Source organism: Bos indicus, chromosome 27 (assembly GCF_029378745.1).
Source record: "Bos indicus isolate NIAB-ARS_2022 breed Sahiwal x Tharparkar chromosome 27, NIAB-ARS_B.indTharparkar_mat_pri_1.0, whole genome shotgun sequence".
Classification (NCBI taxonomy): Eukaryota; Metazoa; Chordata; class Mammalia; order Artiodactyla; family Bovidae; genus Bos; species Bos indicus.
In genome coordinates, this window is record NC_091786.1 from 2,542,643 (window position 1) to 2,557,795 (window position 15,153).

Sequence of the window (15,153 nt, forward strand, 5' to 3'; positions counted from 1 at the left end):
CGTGTTTAGAGACTTCTCAAGGTATGCTATTAGTTTGCTTAACTTTGACAACTTCATTTTTATTTCAATATTATTATACTTAATAAACAAAAAGGATTTCCTGTCTAACAAAGGGAACTGCATTCAATATCTTGTAATAACCTATAATATAAAGAAATCTGAAGTTGTATACCCGAATCTAACACAATGTTATATCTTAACTATAGTTAAATAAAAATTATTGTGTTTATAAACCATTTTTGATAGTTAAAAAAAAGAGTCAACTCAATATTGTTTAATGTAAAAATGTTCCTAGAATTATATGGCTGTGTACTCACTGTGTGCCCCAGGGAAATGACATTGTGCAAATATCAGCCAAGCTTTTATTTCTAATCCAACCTATGAATGTTTCTGCTTGGCTTATGCTCTGCAGACTGTTAGAAGCTAACTAGAAAGAATATCTCTTTCTTGTTTGTTTTCTAACAAAACTTTACTAGTAGATATTGATGTCTGATTTTCATATAGTGTCTGTGTATTATGCAATAGTCCGTCTTTTCATTTACTTACTGTTTAGGACCTTATTCTCTTTAGAGTGGTCAGTATAGTAATCTCCCAAATACCTCCTGTCCCCATACATGCACAGCCTCTCCCATTATTAACATCTCGACCAGATGGCACATTTATTATGATTGATGAACCTACACGGACATGTCATCATCACTAAGAGTCTGCAGTTTAAGTTTCCCTCTTGGTCTTGCACAGCCTATGGGTTTGGACAAACATATAGTGACATATATTCAACACGATGGTATCAAACAGAGTAGTGTCATTGCCCTTAAAATCCTCTATGCTCCACCTATTCATGCCTCCATCCCCCAACCCCTGAGGACCACTCATTTTTATATTGTCTCTATACTACTTTCCCTGAAAGTCACATAGTTAGAATCATACGGTATATAGCCTTTTCAGATCGGTTTTTTAAGCTTAGTATTATGCATTTAATTTTCCTTTGTGGCTTCTCATGGCTTAATGTCTCATTTCTTTTTTCTACCTTTTTGCTCATTTCTTTTCAGTGCTGAATATTTCATTGTCTGGAGGTCCCACAATTTACTTATCCATTCACCCACAGAAGGGCATCTTGGTTGCTTCCAAGTTTTGGCAACAATGAATACAGCTGCTTTAAACATTTGTGTGCATGTTTGTGTGTGGACATACATTCTCAACTCCTTTTGGTGAATACCAACAAGTATTCCTGGATTGTACAGAAAGTGTATAGAGTATTCGGTTTTATAAGAAACTCCCCAACCATCTTTCAAAATGACCGTGTGGTTTTGCAGTCCCACCAGCAATGAATGAGGGTTCCATTGCTCTACATCCTCAGTGGCATTTGGTAGTGTTAGGCAGTTAGAATAGGAAAAAGGAGTCCAGCATGGCGGTGGCTAAAAGACAAAAAAGGGAAAAGCCCCCCAAAATAGAACAAAGGAAGGTCTGAGGACCGGAGTGAGGACCTCGGGTAGAACAAATGGCACTCCTGGCTAGCCCAGTTTACATAGGGCAGGCCTAGGGTGGGGGAAAAAACATATAAAAAGAGGAGCCAAAGGGCCGGGGCGCTCTCCCTCTTTCCCGCACGCACGCGCTCGCTCTCTCTCTTCGCGTCTTTTGGGTCGGCATTCCCTCACGCCTGGAGGAAGTATTTTCCTTTATTTTCTAAATAAAATTGATCTATCTGAGAACTATAATACGATCTGTCTGAGAGCTGTGACACGCCGAGGGCTTTAATGTCCATCACTTCAAATCTTTTTTGAGGTGAGATAGAACCAAGGAGATTACACTCCCCTGACAGTAGGATTAGGATTCTGGATTTTGGCCATTCTACAGGCCGTGCTGTAGTGTCTCATTGCTGGTGAGTATCTCATTTTAAGCCCCAATTTACTGCATTATTTGTGTATACATCGCAAGCTATTCACAGCGAGTCTTGGGTCCTGTAGCATTAACAGTAGCATTTTCTGGTCTGTCTGGGACTGTGCCAGTCAGAAACCACCCAGAACCTGACCTTTTCTGGGCAAGATGGTGTTGCTGTGTGCTGAGAGCCTGAACAACATTTGGACTAGGAACTCTCACAGCAGCAGGCCAGGTGAGAGGGAATTAGCATTTTCAGTGAGAAGGGCAGCGTTTCAAAAGCACTCTGGGAAGCTGAGTAAGGATCTTGCTTCTACAGTGGGTTTAATTTCAAGGTAATCATGGTGGTATCTCAGGCCCTGAGTTCACAAAAATCTGCAAGCCGAGCTATATAACTGACATCAGGACGTAGCAGGCCATCCTCTGTGATAAGAAGCGCTGTATCACGGCATTGATTTTACTCTGAAAATCCTGGTGGGAGCCTTTGCCTTTGTTGACACTTCAGGCAACAGAGGAGGAAGCCCGTCACTGAGGTGCTTATTGTACCTTCAAAGCCTCTTTCCTGACACACTGTCAATCTTATCACAACAACGATCGATGGAATTAAATGCTGCTCTATTTACTCAGTTTCCTAAGACCCATACAGATTTTAACATCTATATGTTGTAAAGCACTTCTTAAGAGGAAATGAATGGGAACAGTGCACTGTGAGAATTTCTAATGGAGCACTTGGCTGCTCACCACAAAGCTAATGCAGGGACTGTGCCCCAGGTCGCAAAGCCTCCATTAGGGAGTGTCATCGTCTGGGTTTCCATGACAGAACACACGGGGCACACCCCGGTCGCCTCACATACATTGTTATAAACTTGGCAACAGCTCTTTCAAAACGGTAGAAGCGGCCCATCTCTCTAGTTGTGCAAACACATTGTACAGCTTAAATAACTTACTCCAGATCAAACACTTAGTAACCTGGATATGCCTAGCTTCAAAGCGAGATCAAAATGCTGAGTCATCAATTCAGGTTAAAGAAATTACCTGTGCTCTCACTTAGACACTGGAAGCAGCAAGGCAGTATTTAACTTGTGTTTCTAGATAATAGCCCCATGCAGGATTTTTGACATTTCTCTATCAGTCATAAGAATAAATAGTTTTCCCTTCCTAAATTCTCTATAGAATACAATTTGTCTTATAACATAAAGCTATCATAGTAAAAACAAATAGAAAAAGACATATTCTTTCAGAGAGGGAAAATATTTGGAGAATAATTTTTGTGTAAATGGACACTTCAAATCCCTTTTGTGTGAGTTGGGAGAAATAAAGACCTCTCCAAAGGTAAGTATATTTTAAATTATAAGTGGTTAAACTTCCCACACAGTTTATATACAGCAAATATATTGTTGCAGATTGGCTATTCTGTAGAATTTGCTATCTGGACCAAGTGTCAGACATAAAACAGTCAAACAAAACTCCTACGAATAGTAAGGGCCCAGGAATGCCACTGATGAATCACTGTCTTGCGTTCATTCTAAGGCAATATGTTATCTTATAGATAATAGACTTAATTCTCCCATAGTAACTTCCCATCAATATTTTATATCTTCTGCCTGATGCAGACAGAGTCAGAGGGACTATGAGCGCCTACCTTCATGGACATCACAGTCTATTCACTGGTCAGTAAGAAGGTTTTGGAGTTCATAGGTCTAGCCCAGTGGTCCCCAATCTTTTGGGCACCAGGGATAAGTTTTGTGGAAGACAATTTTTCCACGAACAGGGATGGGAGTATGACTGGCGGGGATAATTCAAGAGTATTACATTTTTGTGTACTTTATTTCTGTTATTATTGTATCAGCTCCACCTCATATCATCAGGCATTAGATCCCAGAGGTTGGGGTGCCCCTGGGCTAGACCAGCCTCACCTAAAAGGAAACAGAAAAGACATAAGGAGGCAAATTATTTTGCCCTGAGAAGTGTATTCTGTGCCCATGTGTACTTGATATCATCCAGGTGGACCCCGGAGATTAACTCGCATTCTCCTCTCTCAGCACCTCTTGCATTGTGTTCTCCTTTGTGAGGAAGAGGCTCCCAGGTATCTCCGACAAGGTCAGTTTCCTGGTGCGAGAGGGTGGTGCTGTGGTGGGCAGTTTTACCTTTCACCTTGACTGGCCCACTGGAGGCCCAGGTGCCCATTCAGACACATTCCTGGGTGTGTCTGTGAGGGTGTTCCTGGCATTTGAATAGGAAGACTGAGGAAAGCAGATTGCCCTCCCCAGTGTGGAGGCACTGTCCAACTTGCTGAGGGACCAAGTGGAAGAAAAAGGTGCGAGGAGGTTGAATTTGCTCTTCCTGCCGACTTGAGACGGGATGCTGGCTTCCTGGCCTTCCTCACTGGCTCTCCTGGGTTACAGACAGCAACAGTTCCTAGTTTCCATAATGGTGTGGGCCAGCTGCTATAAGAAATCTCAGCTCTCATTCACACACACACACCCTACTGGTTCTGTCTCTCGGGAGATCCAGACTACTACAGATCCCTTGTTCTCCAGTTTCCTAATCTCACCCTCATCTCAGTGGGGAGCCCATGAGACCTACAGAAAGTAGAGTGACTGGAAGTGTGGGTTTGGGATTACTCAGACCTGGCTTCAAAGCCAAATTACCCTTTATTAACTGGGTTGCCTTCAATGTCAACCTGTCTAATACTCAGTTCCTTTACACGTAAAATTGGTGTATAGGTTTGTGGTAGACAACTCTAGTTGCCTACATACCACCACCTATCTTGCTTTCTCTTAATTACCCATCCTTGCTTTTCTTTGGAGTGTCAACACATGTTTCCAAGGACCTCTCTCCACTGGGGGTGTCCAGGTGACAAATCTTTGTTAGACATGTAAGTGGAATTGGGTGAGGCTTCTTAGAAGCCTCAGAGGCAAAACTGTCCCATTCTGTCTCCCTTCTTCCTTCCCAGAGAATGTGGCTAAGACGGCAGCTCTCTCTTGTACAGTTCAGACAGCCATCTACTAGGAGAGCAGATAAAATGCCAAAAAGAGCCCAGAAATTATATGAAGACAACTTAATCTTAAAAATCTATCTCCACATTTTTCACCACATAAAAAAGCTCCTTAATTTTATAAGCCAATATTTTCTGCTCTTTCATGACTCAGAGTCAAATACAATTCCTAATTGACACAGGGAGCCAATGTGAAATTTTAATGGGAAAATTCAGGTCAAGTGTCTGACATAATATTCGTTTTTTATTTTTAAAAGTACTCCTGCCCTTTCAAAGAGCCAATCTTGAAAGGTTACCTAGCATATGCTTTCATTTATATAACATTCTGGAAATGAAAAATTACAGAGCTGCAAAATAGAGGTTGATAAAAATCAGAGCCAGACTGTGTGATGGTGCAACTACATGGCAGTGTCCCAGGGGAGGTCTTCCTGGTAATGAAACAGTTGTGTGCCTTTTCTAAAAAAAAAAAAAGTACTTATTTATTTGGCTGAGACAGGTCTTAGTTGTGGCAAATGGGATCTAGTTCCCTGACCAGGGATCAGGCCTGGACCCCTGCACGGGGAGTGTGGAGTTCCAGCCACTGCACCACCAGAGAAGTCTCAACAGTTCTTCACTTTGACTGTGGTGGTCAAATACAAGTGAAAAGATGTCACAGAACCGCACAGTGCATGTGAGACCTGGTGAAATCTGTAGATGACATCACTGTCAACTTCCTGGTCTTACTGTTGTCCCATAAGCACCTGCGTCATTATCCTCCTGGAGAGTCTGAGAGACAGGTACACGTTCTTTCTGTGCTTTTTAAACTTCCTGTTGAATTGCTTATTACTTCAACATGAAAAGTGACAAACTGTCCTGTTTGATAACAGTTGGTGTGCGTTCCTTAATTGAACAAGTTATGGAGAAGGAAATGGCAACCCACTCCAGTGTTCTTGCCTGGAGAATCCCAGGGACGGGGGAGCCTGGTGGGCTGCCGTCTATGGGGTCGCACAGAGTCGGACACGACTGACGTGACTTAGCAGCAGCAGACACAGTTAGGACTAGGTTTCTCAAAGTGGCCATGACTGACATCCTGGCCAGACAATCCCTGTGGGCAGAGCTGGCCTATGCCTCTTGGCCTGCTGGCTTCTGTCCACTCGGCTCTGAAGATGCTTCTCACCAGCCTGTAACAACCTGAAGTACCTCCAGACATTGCCATATCCATGGGAAGTGGGGGGACATCACCCCTGTTTGAGAACCACTGATTTAATGTAGGATGAAAAATGATTATTCATTTTACAAAGAGTGTTGATATAAAATTCCTTCACATGGCCAAGCCCTCTGGTAGAATGAAAATCTGATTTGTTGTACAGACATTCAAACCAAGTGCTGAATTCTGAACTATATTGTGAAAAGGGATACGTACAGCTGCATTTTAAATAACTAGGTTTCCCTATACTGTGGAGGTGCTTTGTTAGAACTGGGTGGCAAAATGCTTCTCTCCTAATTTTCACAAGATTAAGGGTGAAAACTACAAAGGACCATGGAATGCTTGAGAGCATGGCAGGTAGAGCTCATGGGGACAGAAGATGTTGGTGGGCACGAAAGCAGACATGTCTATTCTGACTATACCTCCTCCAGCCCCTGAGACTCGAAGAACAGGGACTTCCTAAGAGAATTTGCAGTCATGAAATTAAAAGATGCTTGCTCCTTGGAAGAAAAGCTGTGACCAAACTAGACAGCATATTAAAAAGCAGAGACAATACTTTGCCAACAAAGGTCCGTCTAGTCAAAGCTGTGGTTTTTCCAGTAGTCATGTATGAATGTGAGAGTCAGAATATATAGAAGGCTGAGTGCCAAATTGATGCTTTTGAACTGTGGTGTTGGAGAAGACCCTTGAGAGTCCCTTGGACAGCAAGGAGATTCAACCAGTCAATCCTAAAGGAAATCAGTCCTGAATATTCATTGGAAGGAGTGATGCTAAAACTGAAGCTCTAATACTTTGGCCACCTGATGTGAAGAGCTGACTCACTGGAAAAGACCCTGATGCTGGGAAAGATTGAAGGCAGAAAGATGAGGGGACGACAAAGGATGAGGTGGTTGGATGGCATCGCCAACTTGATGGACATGAGTTTGAGCAAGCTCCGGGAGTTGGTGATTGATAGGGAAGCCTGGCCTGCTGCAGTTCATGGGTCGCAAAGAGTCGGACAAGACTGAGTGACTGAACTGAAGGGACTTTCTTGGCCCATCTTCCTCACAATCTCCACTCTAGTACCATAAAATATATCAGGGAGTGACATTCAATAAACTATACAACATACCTTGAATTTCAAAATACAAGTTTATGTCAACTGACTATTTCAGTATCTTGTAGGGCAGAGTAGCTGGACCTGAGACAGAAAGATCCTTGCAGCTGGGAAACTTTAAGACCTGAAACAATGGGTGTAAAATTATTCAGACTGTTTCTTCCCTGCAAACTTACAGTTGACAGAAAACACCTGGGTTAAATTATTTCTGGAAATAGTTCTCATTTAAATATAAGGATGCCGCCTAATTAAAGTTTTAATACTTATTTGTTTGTTGTAAATGTGCATTTGATTTGCATTTATCTACAAAAATATAGTAAGTAAAATAAGCCTTAGATAACTGCATGTCACAGAAAAGTATGGCAATTAACATACAGTCACACTGACCTATTTTTAGGCATTTCAAGAATTATTATTCCAAGGACTTATGGACAATGTTCACTTTAATAAAAGCTGTAACACAGGCACTTTCAGTCAGATGTAATACTGACTTCTCTGAGTACTAGATTTATTATTTAACTAGAATATTAAATCATGTAGTTAAAGGTAACAAGTATAATATTGATTCAAGTTCTCTCATTTGCACTAGGCTACTCATGTCATGAGTTGTGTTACCAAAATGCAAAATGTTTGCATTTTGCAAAATGTCACTAGTTCATATTTCAATGCAAGCTTTTTTTCATAGTCTTTGGCACTAATTATAAGAATGAAAAATGAGCAGTTTTCAAGTTGCATGCGATGACCTACACACTTAAAAGACCATCCAATTGTACCAAATTAGTTCAAAAGAGAGTACTTCACTCTCAGAGTACTTGTATCTTTACAATGAAAAGAAAAGCACAGTAACTAAAGAATGCAGACAGATTCTAGGAGGATAGGACTGCTGCCACTTATACCCAGAACTTTTGAGTCAATTCTCCCAAATCCTGGGGGTACAGAGAGCGAAGAGGAATATGGTGTGAGTTGAGGCCAGAGAGATGGTCTTGAGCCTCGGTCAGTTATTGGCTTTTATAACACCTTTCCTTCATAGCATGTGGCATGATTATGATTTCATATTTACTTGTCTCAAAAAAAAAAATATGATTGTAAATTTGGGTTAGGAGAAGAAATAGACTATGGGACTCAAACTCAAACTGTACAAAGGGGAACTTTGAAGTATAGACATTTTTTTTTTTTAATTAACTTACTTTTTATTGAAGGATAATTGCTCTACAGAATTTTGCTCTTTTCTGTCAAACCTCAATATGAATCAGCCATAGGTATACGTATATCCCCTCCCTTTTGGAACTCCCTCCCCATTCCACCCATCTAGGTTGATAGAGAGCCCCTGATTGAGTTTCCTGAGCCATACAGCAAATTCCCATTGGCTATCTATTTTACATATGGTAATGTAAGTTTCCATGTTACTCTTTCCATACATCTCACCTTCCGCTCCCCTCTCCCCATGTCCATAAGTCTATTCTCTATGTCTGTTTCTCTGTTGTTAACCTGTGAATAAATTCTTCAGTACCATTTTTCTAGATTCTGTATATATGTGTTAGAATATGGTATTTATCTTTCTCTTTCTGACTCACTTCACTCTGTATAATAGGCTCTAGGTTCATCAACCTCATTAGAACTGACTCAAATATTTTCCTTTTTATGGCTGAGTAATATTCCATTGTATATATACCACAACTTCTTTCTCCATTCATCTGTTGATGGACATCTAGGTTGCTTCCATGTTCTAGCTATTGTAAATAGTGCTGCAATGAACACTGGGATACATGTGTTTCTTTCAATTTTGGTTTCCTCAGGGTATATGCCTAGGAGTGGGATTGCTGGGTCATATGGTGGTTTTATTCCTAGTTTTTTAAGGAATCTACCATCTTCCACAGTGGCTGTATCAATTTACATTCCCACAAACAGAGCAAGAGCGTTCCCTTTTCTCTACACCCTTTCCAGCACTTATTATTTGTACACTTTTTGATGAGGGCCATTCTGACCGGTGTGAGGTGATATCTCATTGTCATTTTGATTTGCATTTCTCTAATAATGAGTGATGTTGAGCACCTTTTCATGTGCTTGTTAGCCATCTGTATGTCTTCTTTGGAGAAATGTCTGTTTAGGTCTGTTTCCCACCTTTTGATTGGGTTGTTTGTTTTTCCGGTATTCAGTTGTATGAGCTGCTTGTATATTTTGGAAATTAGTCCTTTGCCAGTTGTTTCATTTGTTATTATTTTCTCCCATTCTGAGGGTTGTCTTTTCACCTTGCTTATAGTTTCCTTTGCTGTGCAAAAGCTTTTAAGTTTAATCAGGTCCCACTTATTTACTTTTGTTTTTATTTCCATTACTCTAGGAGGTGGGTCACCGATGATCTTGCTTTGATTTATGTCATCGAGTATTCTGCCTATGTTTTCCCTTAAGAGTTTTATAGTTTCTGTTCTTACATTTAGGTCTTTAATCCATTTTGAGTTTATCTTTGTGTATGGTGTTAGGAAGTGTTCTAATTTCATTCTTTTACATGTAGCTGTCCAGTTTTCCCAGGACCATTTATTGAAGAGGCTATCTTTGCCCTATTGTATATTCTTGCCTTCTATGTCAAAAATAAGTTTCCCATAGCTGCATGGGTTTATTTCTGGGCTTTCTATCTTGTTCCATTGGTCTATATTTCTGTTTTTGTGCCAGTACCATACTGTCTTGATGACTGTAGCTTTGTACTATAACCTGAAGTCAGGAAGGTAGATTCCTCCAGGTCCATTTTTTTTTTCCTCAAGACTGACTTGGCTATTTGGGGTCTTTTGTGTTTCCATATGAATTGTGAAATATTTTGTTCTAGTTCTATGAAAAATGCCATTGGTAATTTGACAGGGATTGCGTTAAACTTGTAGATTGCATTTGGTAGTATAGTCGTTTTCACAGTATTGATTCTTCCTACCAAGGAACACGGACTATCTCTCCATCTGTTTATGTCATCTTTGATTGCTTTCATTAGTGCCTTATAATTTTCTGTGTACAGTTCTTTTGTCTTCTTAGGTAAATTTACTCCTAGATATTTTCTTCTTTTTGTTGCAATGGTTAATGGGATTGATCCCTAGTGTCTCTTTCTGATTTTTTCATTGTTAGTATATAGAAATGCAAGTGATTTCTGTATATTGATTTTGTATCCTGCAACTTTGATAAATTCACTGATTAGTTCTAGTAATTTTCTGATACTATCTTTAGGGTTTTCTATGTACAGTATCATGTCATCTTCAAACAGTGAGAGCTTTACTTTTTCTTTTCTGATCTGGATTCCTTTTATTTCTTTTTCTTCTCTGATTGGTGTAGCTAGGACTTCCAGAACAATGTTGAATAGTAGTGGTGAACAAGAACCTTGTCTTGTTCCTGATCTAACAGGAAATGCTTTCAGTTTTTCACCATTGAGAATAATGTTTGCTGTAGGCTTATCATATATGGCCTTTACTATGTTAAGGTAACTATGCCCATTTTTTGAAGAGTTTTAATCATAAATGGGTGCTGAATTTTGTTGCAAAGGCTTTTTTTGCATCTATTGAGACTATCATATGGTTTTTATCTTTCAATTTATTAATATGGTATATCACATTGATTGATTTGTGTGCACTGAAGTATCCTTGTGCCCTGGAAAAAACCCAACTTAATCATAGTGTATGAGCTTTTTAATGTGCTGCTGAATTCTGTTTGCTAAAATTTTGTTGAGGATTTTTGCATCTGTGTTCATCAATGATATTGGCCTGTAGTTTTCTTTTTTGTGTCATCTTTGTCTGGTTTTGGTACCAGGGTGATGGTGGCCTCGTAGAATGAGTTTGGAAGTGTTCCTTCCTCTGCAATTTTTTGAAAGAGTTTTAGAAGGATAGGCATTATCTCTTCTCTAAATGTTTAATAGAATTTTCCTATGAAGCCATCTGGTCCTGGGCTTTTGTTTTTTGGGGAGATTTTTGGTCACAGCTTCAAATTCAGTGCTTGTAATTGGGATTGTTCATAATTTCTACTTCTTCCTGGTTCAGTCTTGGAAGATTGGACTTTTCTAAGAAACTGTCCATTTCTTCCAGGTTATCCATTTTATTGCCATATAGTTGTTAATAGTCTCTTATAATCCTGTGCATTTCTGCATTGTCTGTTATAACATCTTATTTTTCATTTCTAATTTTGTTGATTTGATTTGAAGTGTAGAATTTAGGAATACTGTTTAAGACCTTGTGACATAATGGCAGAACTAGGACAAGAATGCATATCTTTCTGAATCTCTGTTCATGGTTGCCAAAAGCATAGAGCTTGTATTGGGGGAAAATATCATTTCCTCAGAGGCATTCATTGGTGCATTTGTGTTTATAAACACCTTTCGAAAAGCTGATGTGGTTGTTTCACCCACAAAAAATTGAACTTAATCCTACACAATGCACCTATGTATTTTCTTTCTCTTTCTAAGCAATCATGTCCTTGGATTTTCTCATTTTCAGTGTCTATTTCTGTGAGCAGTAAAGCATTGAAGTAGATGGAGGAGTAGGGATTACTGCTTGTAAAAATCAACAACTCTCTGCACAGAAATGACATTTACAAATACATTCACAATAAATTTGCATGACTAATAATGATGATATATATTTTTGTTTTATTATGACATTTTAATTTTATCTATGACAGTAAGAAGAAAAGGGCACAATGATACATTTTGAATGTTCAATTCCAAAACAAATGTTTTTCATAGTTAATCCTACTAAACCTTCTTCAGTTTTGTTGGTCTTTCTCCCACACTGATTTTCTCTATTGTTTTCTATTCTCTACTTTATCTCTCTCTACTATGTATTAACTTCTTTCTGTTGTTAGATTTGGATTTAGTTGGTTCTTACTTTTTCTGGTTCTTTAAAAGAGTAAAGTTAGGTTGTTGATTTGAGATCTTCTTAAAAATGATTGACAGCTATAAATTCCCCTCTTAGCACTGCTTTTGCTGCAGACTGTAAGTTTAGGTGTGCAGCGTTTTATTTTCAGTTACATCAAGATAGCTTCTGGCTTCCCTTGTGATTTCTCTTTTGACACACTGATTATTTAAGCTACATATTTACAATATTTTGTGTCCTCATTTTGCTACTGATTTCCAATTCCGTTCCATTTTGGTTGAGAAAAGGTACTTTTTTATGATCTCAAACTTTTAAAATTTATTAAGACTTCTTTTGTGGCCTAAAACATGGTCTATCCTAGAGAATGTTTCACATGAGCTTGAGGGAAAAAAGCAAAGTGTAGTATGCTGTTTTGGGATGGTGTGAAAAACAGTTTTCAAAAGGTATTTGGGAAGAAGACATAAGCGACTATCTTGAATATGTCTGTATTAAATTAAAATTAATGCCCCAGATATTTACAGCATATTATTTTGATACTAGTCAGCAATTATAATTATAAAAATATTATCACTATTATTCTAAATAATTTGTTTATAATGCAACAGTGAGTTGTACACATATATAAACACATACTAATAAAGGCTACAAACTTATGAACATATGATTAATATTTTATTAATATTTAAAATAATTAAGCCCAGTGCTTATGCAAAGAGTGTGTTTTTATAATCAAGATAAATGAGCTAAGTCCCTTCAGTTGTGTCTGACTCTTTGTGACTGTATGGACTGTAGCCCACCAACTGGAGTGGGTTGCCATTTCCTTCTCCAAGGGATCTTCCTGACCCAGGTATCGAACTCACATCTCTTATGTCTCCTGCATTGGCAGGCAGCTTCTTTATTGCTAGCACCACCCTGGAAGCCCGAATCAATGATAAATCACTACCAAATATAATAGAATACTGTAGCATAAATACTTTCAAAGTAGTTTCATGTAAGATCTGATGACAAATATCTCATTTTGTAGATAGTCTTGGACTCAATTCAATTCGCTGAATATTATACATTTTAATGGCAAAAATGTCTATAATACTTTGACACAAACAGCTGAATGATCTTCCATTACAACTTTATACAATCTTCTCAGTATAGGAGGTAGATTAAGCGTGGGTACACTTTGTATTCCAGGTGAAGTAGTTTAGAGATTGAATTGTGTCAAAAATTTGACAGAAAAGAACAGACCAAAATCATATCCAAATGTCTTCAGTCTGATAATTCCTTAGTGATTCAAAGACATCATTTAGTAATAGTTCTATACTGGAGGTTAACCCGTTGTTGTTAAAGAGTCATCTCAAACAAATGCTGCTCTGGGCAGGCTTCCTGTAGCTTCCCGTGAGGTTAGAGCATCTCCCACAGCCTCCCAGTGCCCCATGAGCTTTGTTCTAACATGACATTTATCACTCCATCACCTGGTAACTTTCCATCATCATGTCAGCCTCTCCCAACTAAGCTCCAGGGCACTTGAGATGTTCCTTTTATCTCTCTTATCCAGCATATGACCTGGGAGATATAAGAAGTTCACTTTCTTTCCTGAGTCTTGGTAGGCTTAGAGATAATAGACTGAAGATGCCTCCCATCCATATCTTCCAGATTTGTCAAGAGAGCTCTTCACCTGCTAAGAGTGCCTTTGGTTCACCAAGAGCAAAAACAGCTCTCAGATATGAGTGCAAATGAAATGTTTTGATTCTGCATCTTTTATATTTCCAACCCATATTTTCCAAAGAAAGATTATCCTATGGGTCACATTCATGATTTCCAGTTATCAGTTTCAACTTCCTTTCAAATAATTATTTTAGAGTCATAGGATATTAGAGCTCATATCCTTCCCCTCACACACATTCCCCAATAATAACTCCCCTTGAAGGAATCACATCCTCTCTGGATGTCTCATCCTCTCATACCTCCCCTGATGCTGTAATGTTTCCTAGGTGATGCAGAAGTTCTACATTCAGTGATCTAATGGGCTAATTCATCTTTTTCTTGCCAATTCACTCATTTTCTTCGTTTTTAACATGATATAAAATTCCAAGAGGATCTGCTTTCAATCCTTCTTTGTTCTCTTTAAACACATTGCTTTATACCCAGTGTAGTTCTCTTTGATTCTCTCCAGCTCTGCTTTGTACAAATTACCTACCACTCACTGAAGGATTAACACTGATAACACCTTCTGTAAGACTCAGGAATAAATAGATACTTTTGACTTTGTCAGTTAGTGGAAAACCTTTTCATAAACCAGTATACTCTCAATTATCTTCTGTGATGGATATAAAGTGTTTTCTGCTGGATGTCAGATGGTTCCTGGGGAGACAGGTTCCAAAGCCAGAAGACGTTAGGAGATGCTGGTGGAGATGATCCTCTCAACTCTGACAGCTTCCAGAGCCTCTCATAAACCAGAACACAGTCATCCAAGGTGAGAGCACACAGACTCTTTCTTCAAAATTGAATTTACTTTATTTCTTTTATCATGAAATTCTCACAAGAAGGCTTGTGTGGGTCACATTTTGAGAAATGTTGACCTGCTGCCTAAATTTATTCATTGACTGTCTGGAAGCCACCTGCTACAAATTATTTACTCTAGAACTTAAATAAAACAGAACTACACAGCCAGGGTTACTGCAAGATTACAACAAAAGGCTCTGAAATGGGTTTTTCAAACTTTGGATGTTCTTTGGGTCTTCTGTATACCACACCAAGTCACTACAAGAAAAACTGAATCTGGAGGATAAAGATAATAAAAGCATACATCAGATGGCAGCCTCATTGCCTTTTTTGTAAATCTAAAAACACAACACAAAACACAACAAACAAACAAACAAAAAATGGCTTTAACCTTCAATTATATAGTGATACTGTTTGGCAGTTCAAATCCCTCCTGCCCCCCCTCCCAAAAAAAAAGTGTAAGGGTGAAACTCCTCATGCTTTCTTCTGTCTCCAGATTTTGCATCTGAGTATGTCTGTGGTCTTCAATTGTGCTATAGGCAAAATTCTGCTGCTCCTAAAGTTCAGGCCTGCTGTGAACCTTACACACCCTGGATAATCTCCTCTACCTGAGTGTGGTCTGTGAGTACCTAGGTTACTTTACATGGCAAAGCTGACACCC

The 15,153-nt window shown here is 39.0% G+C and overlaps 1 protein-coding gene across 1 annotated transcript in view; it reads right to left on the bottom strand.

Annotated features, from left to right (window-relative positions):
- Positions 1 to 15,153, bottom strand: part of CSMD1 (CUB and Sushi multiple domains 1) — a 2,070,704-nt gene that overhangs the window by 505,957 nt on the left and 1,549,594 nt on the right. The window lies entirely within an intron of this gene.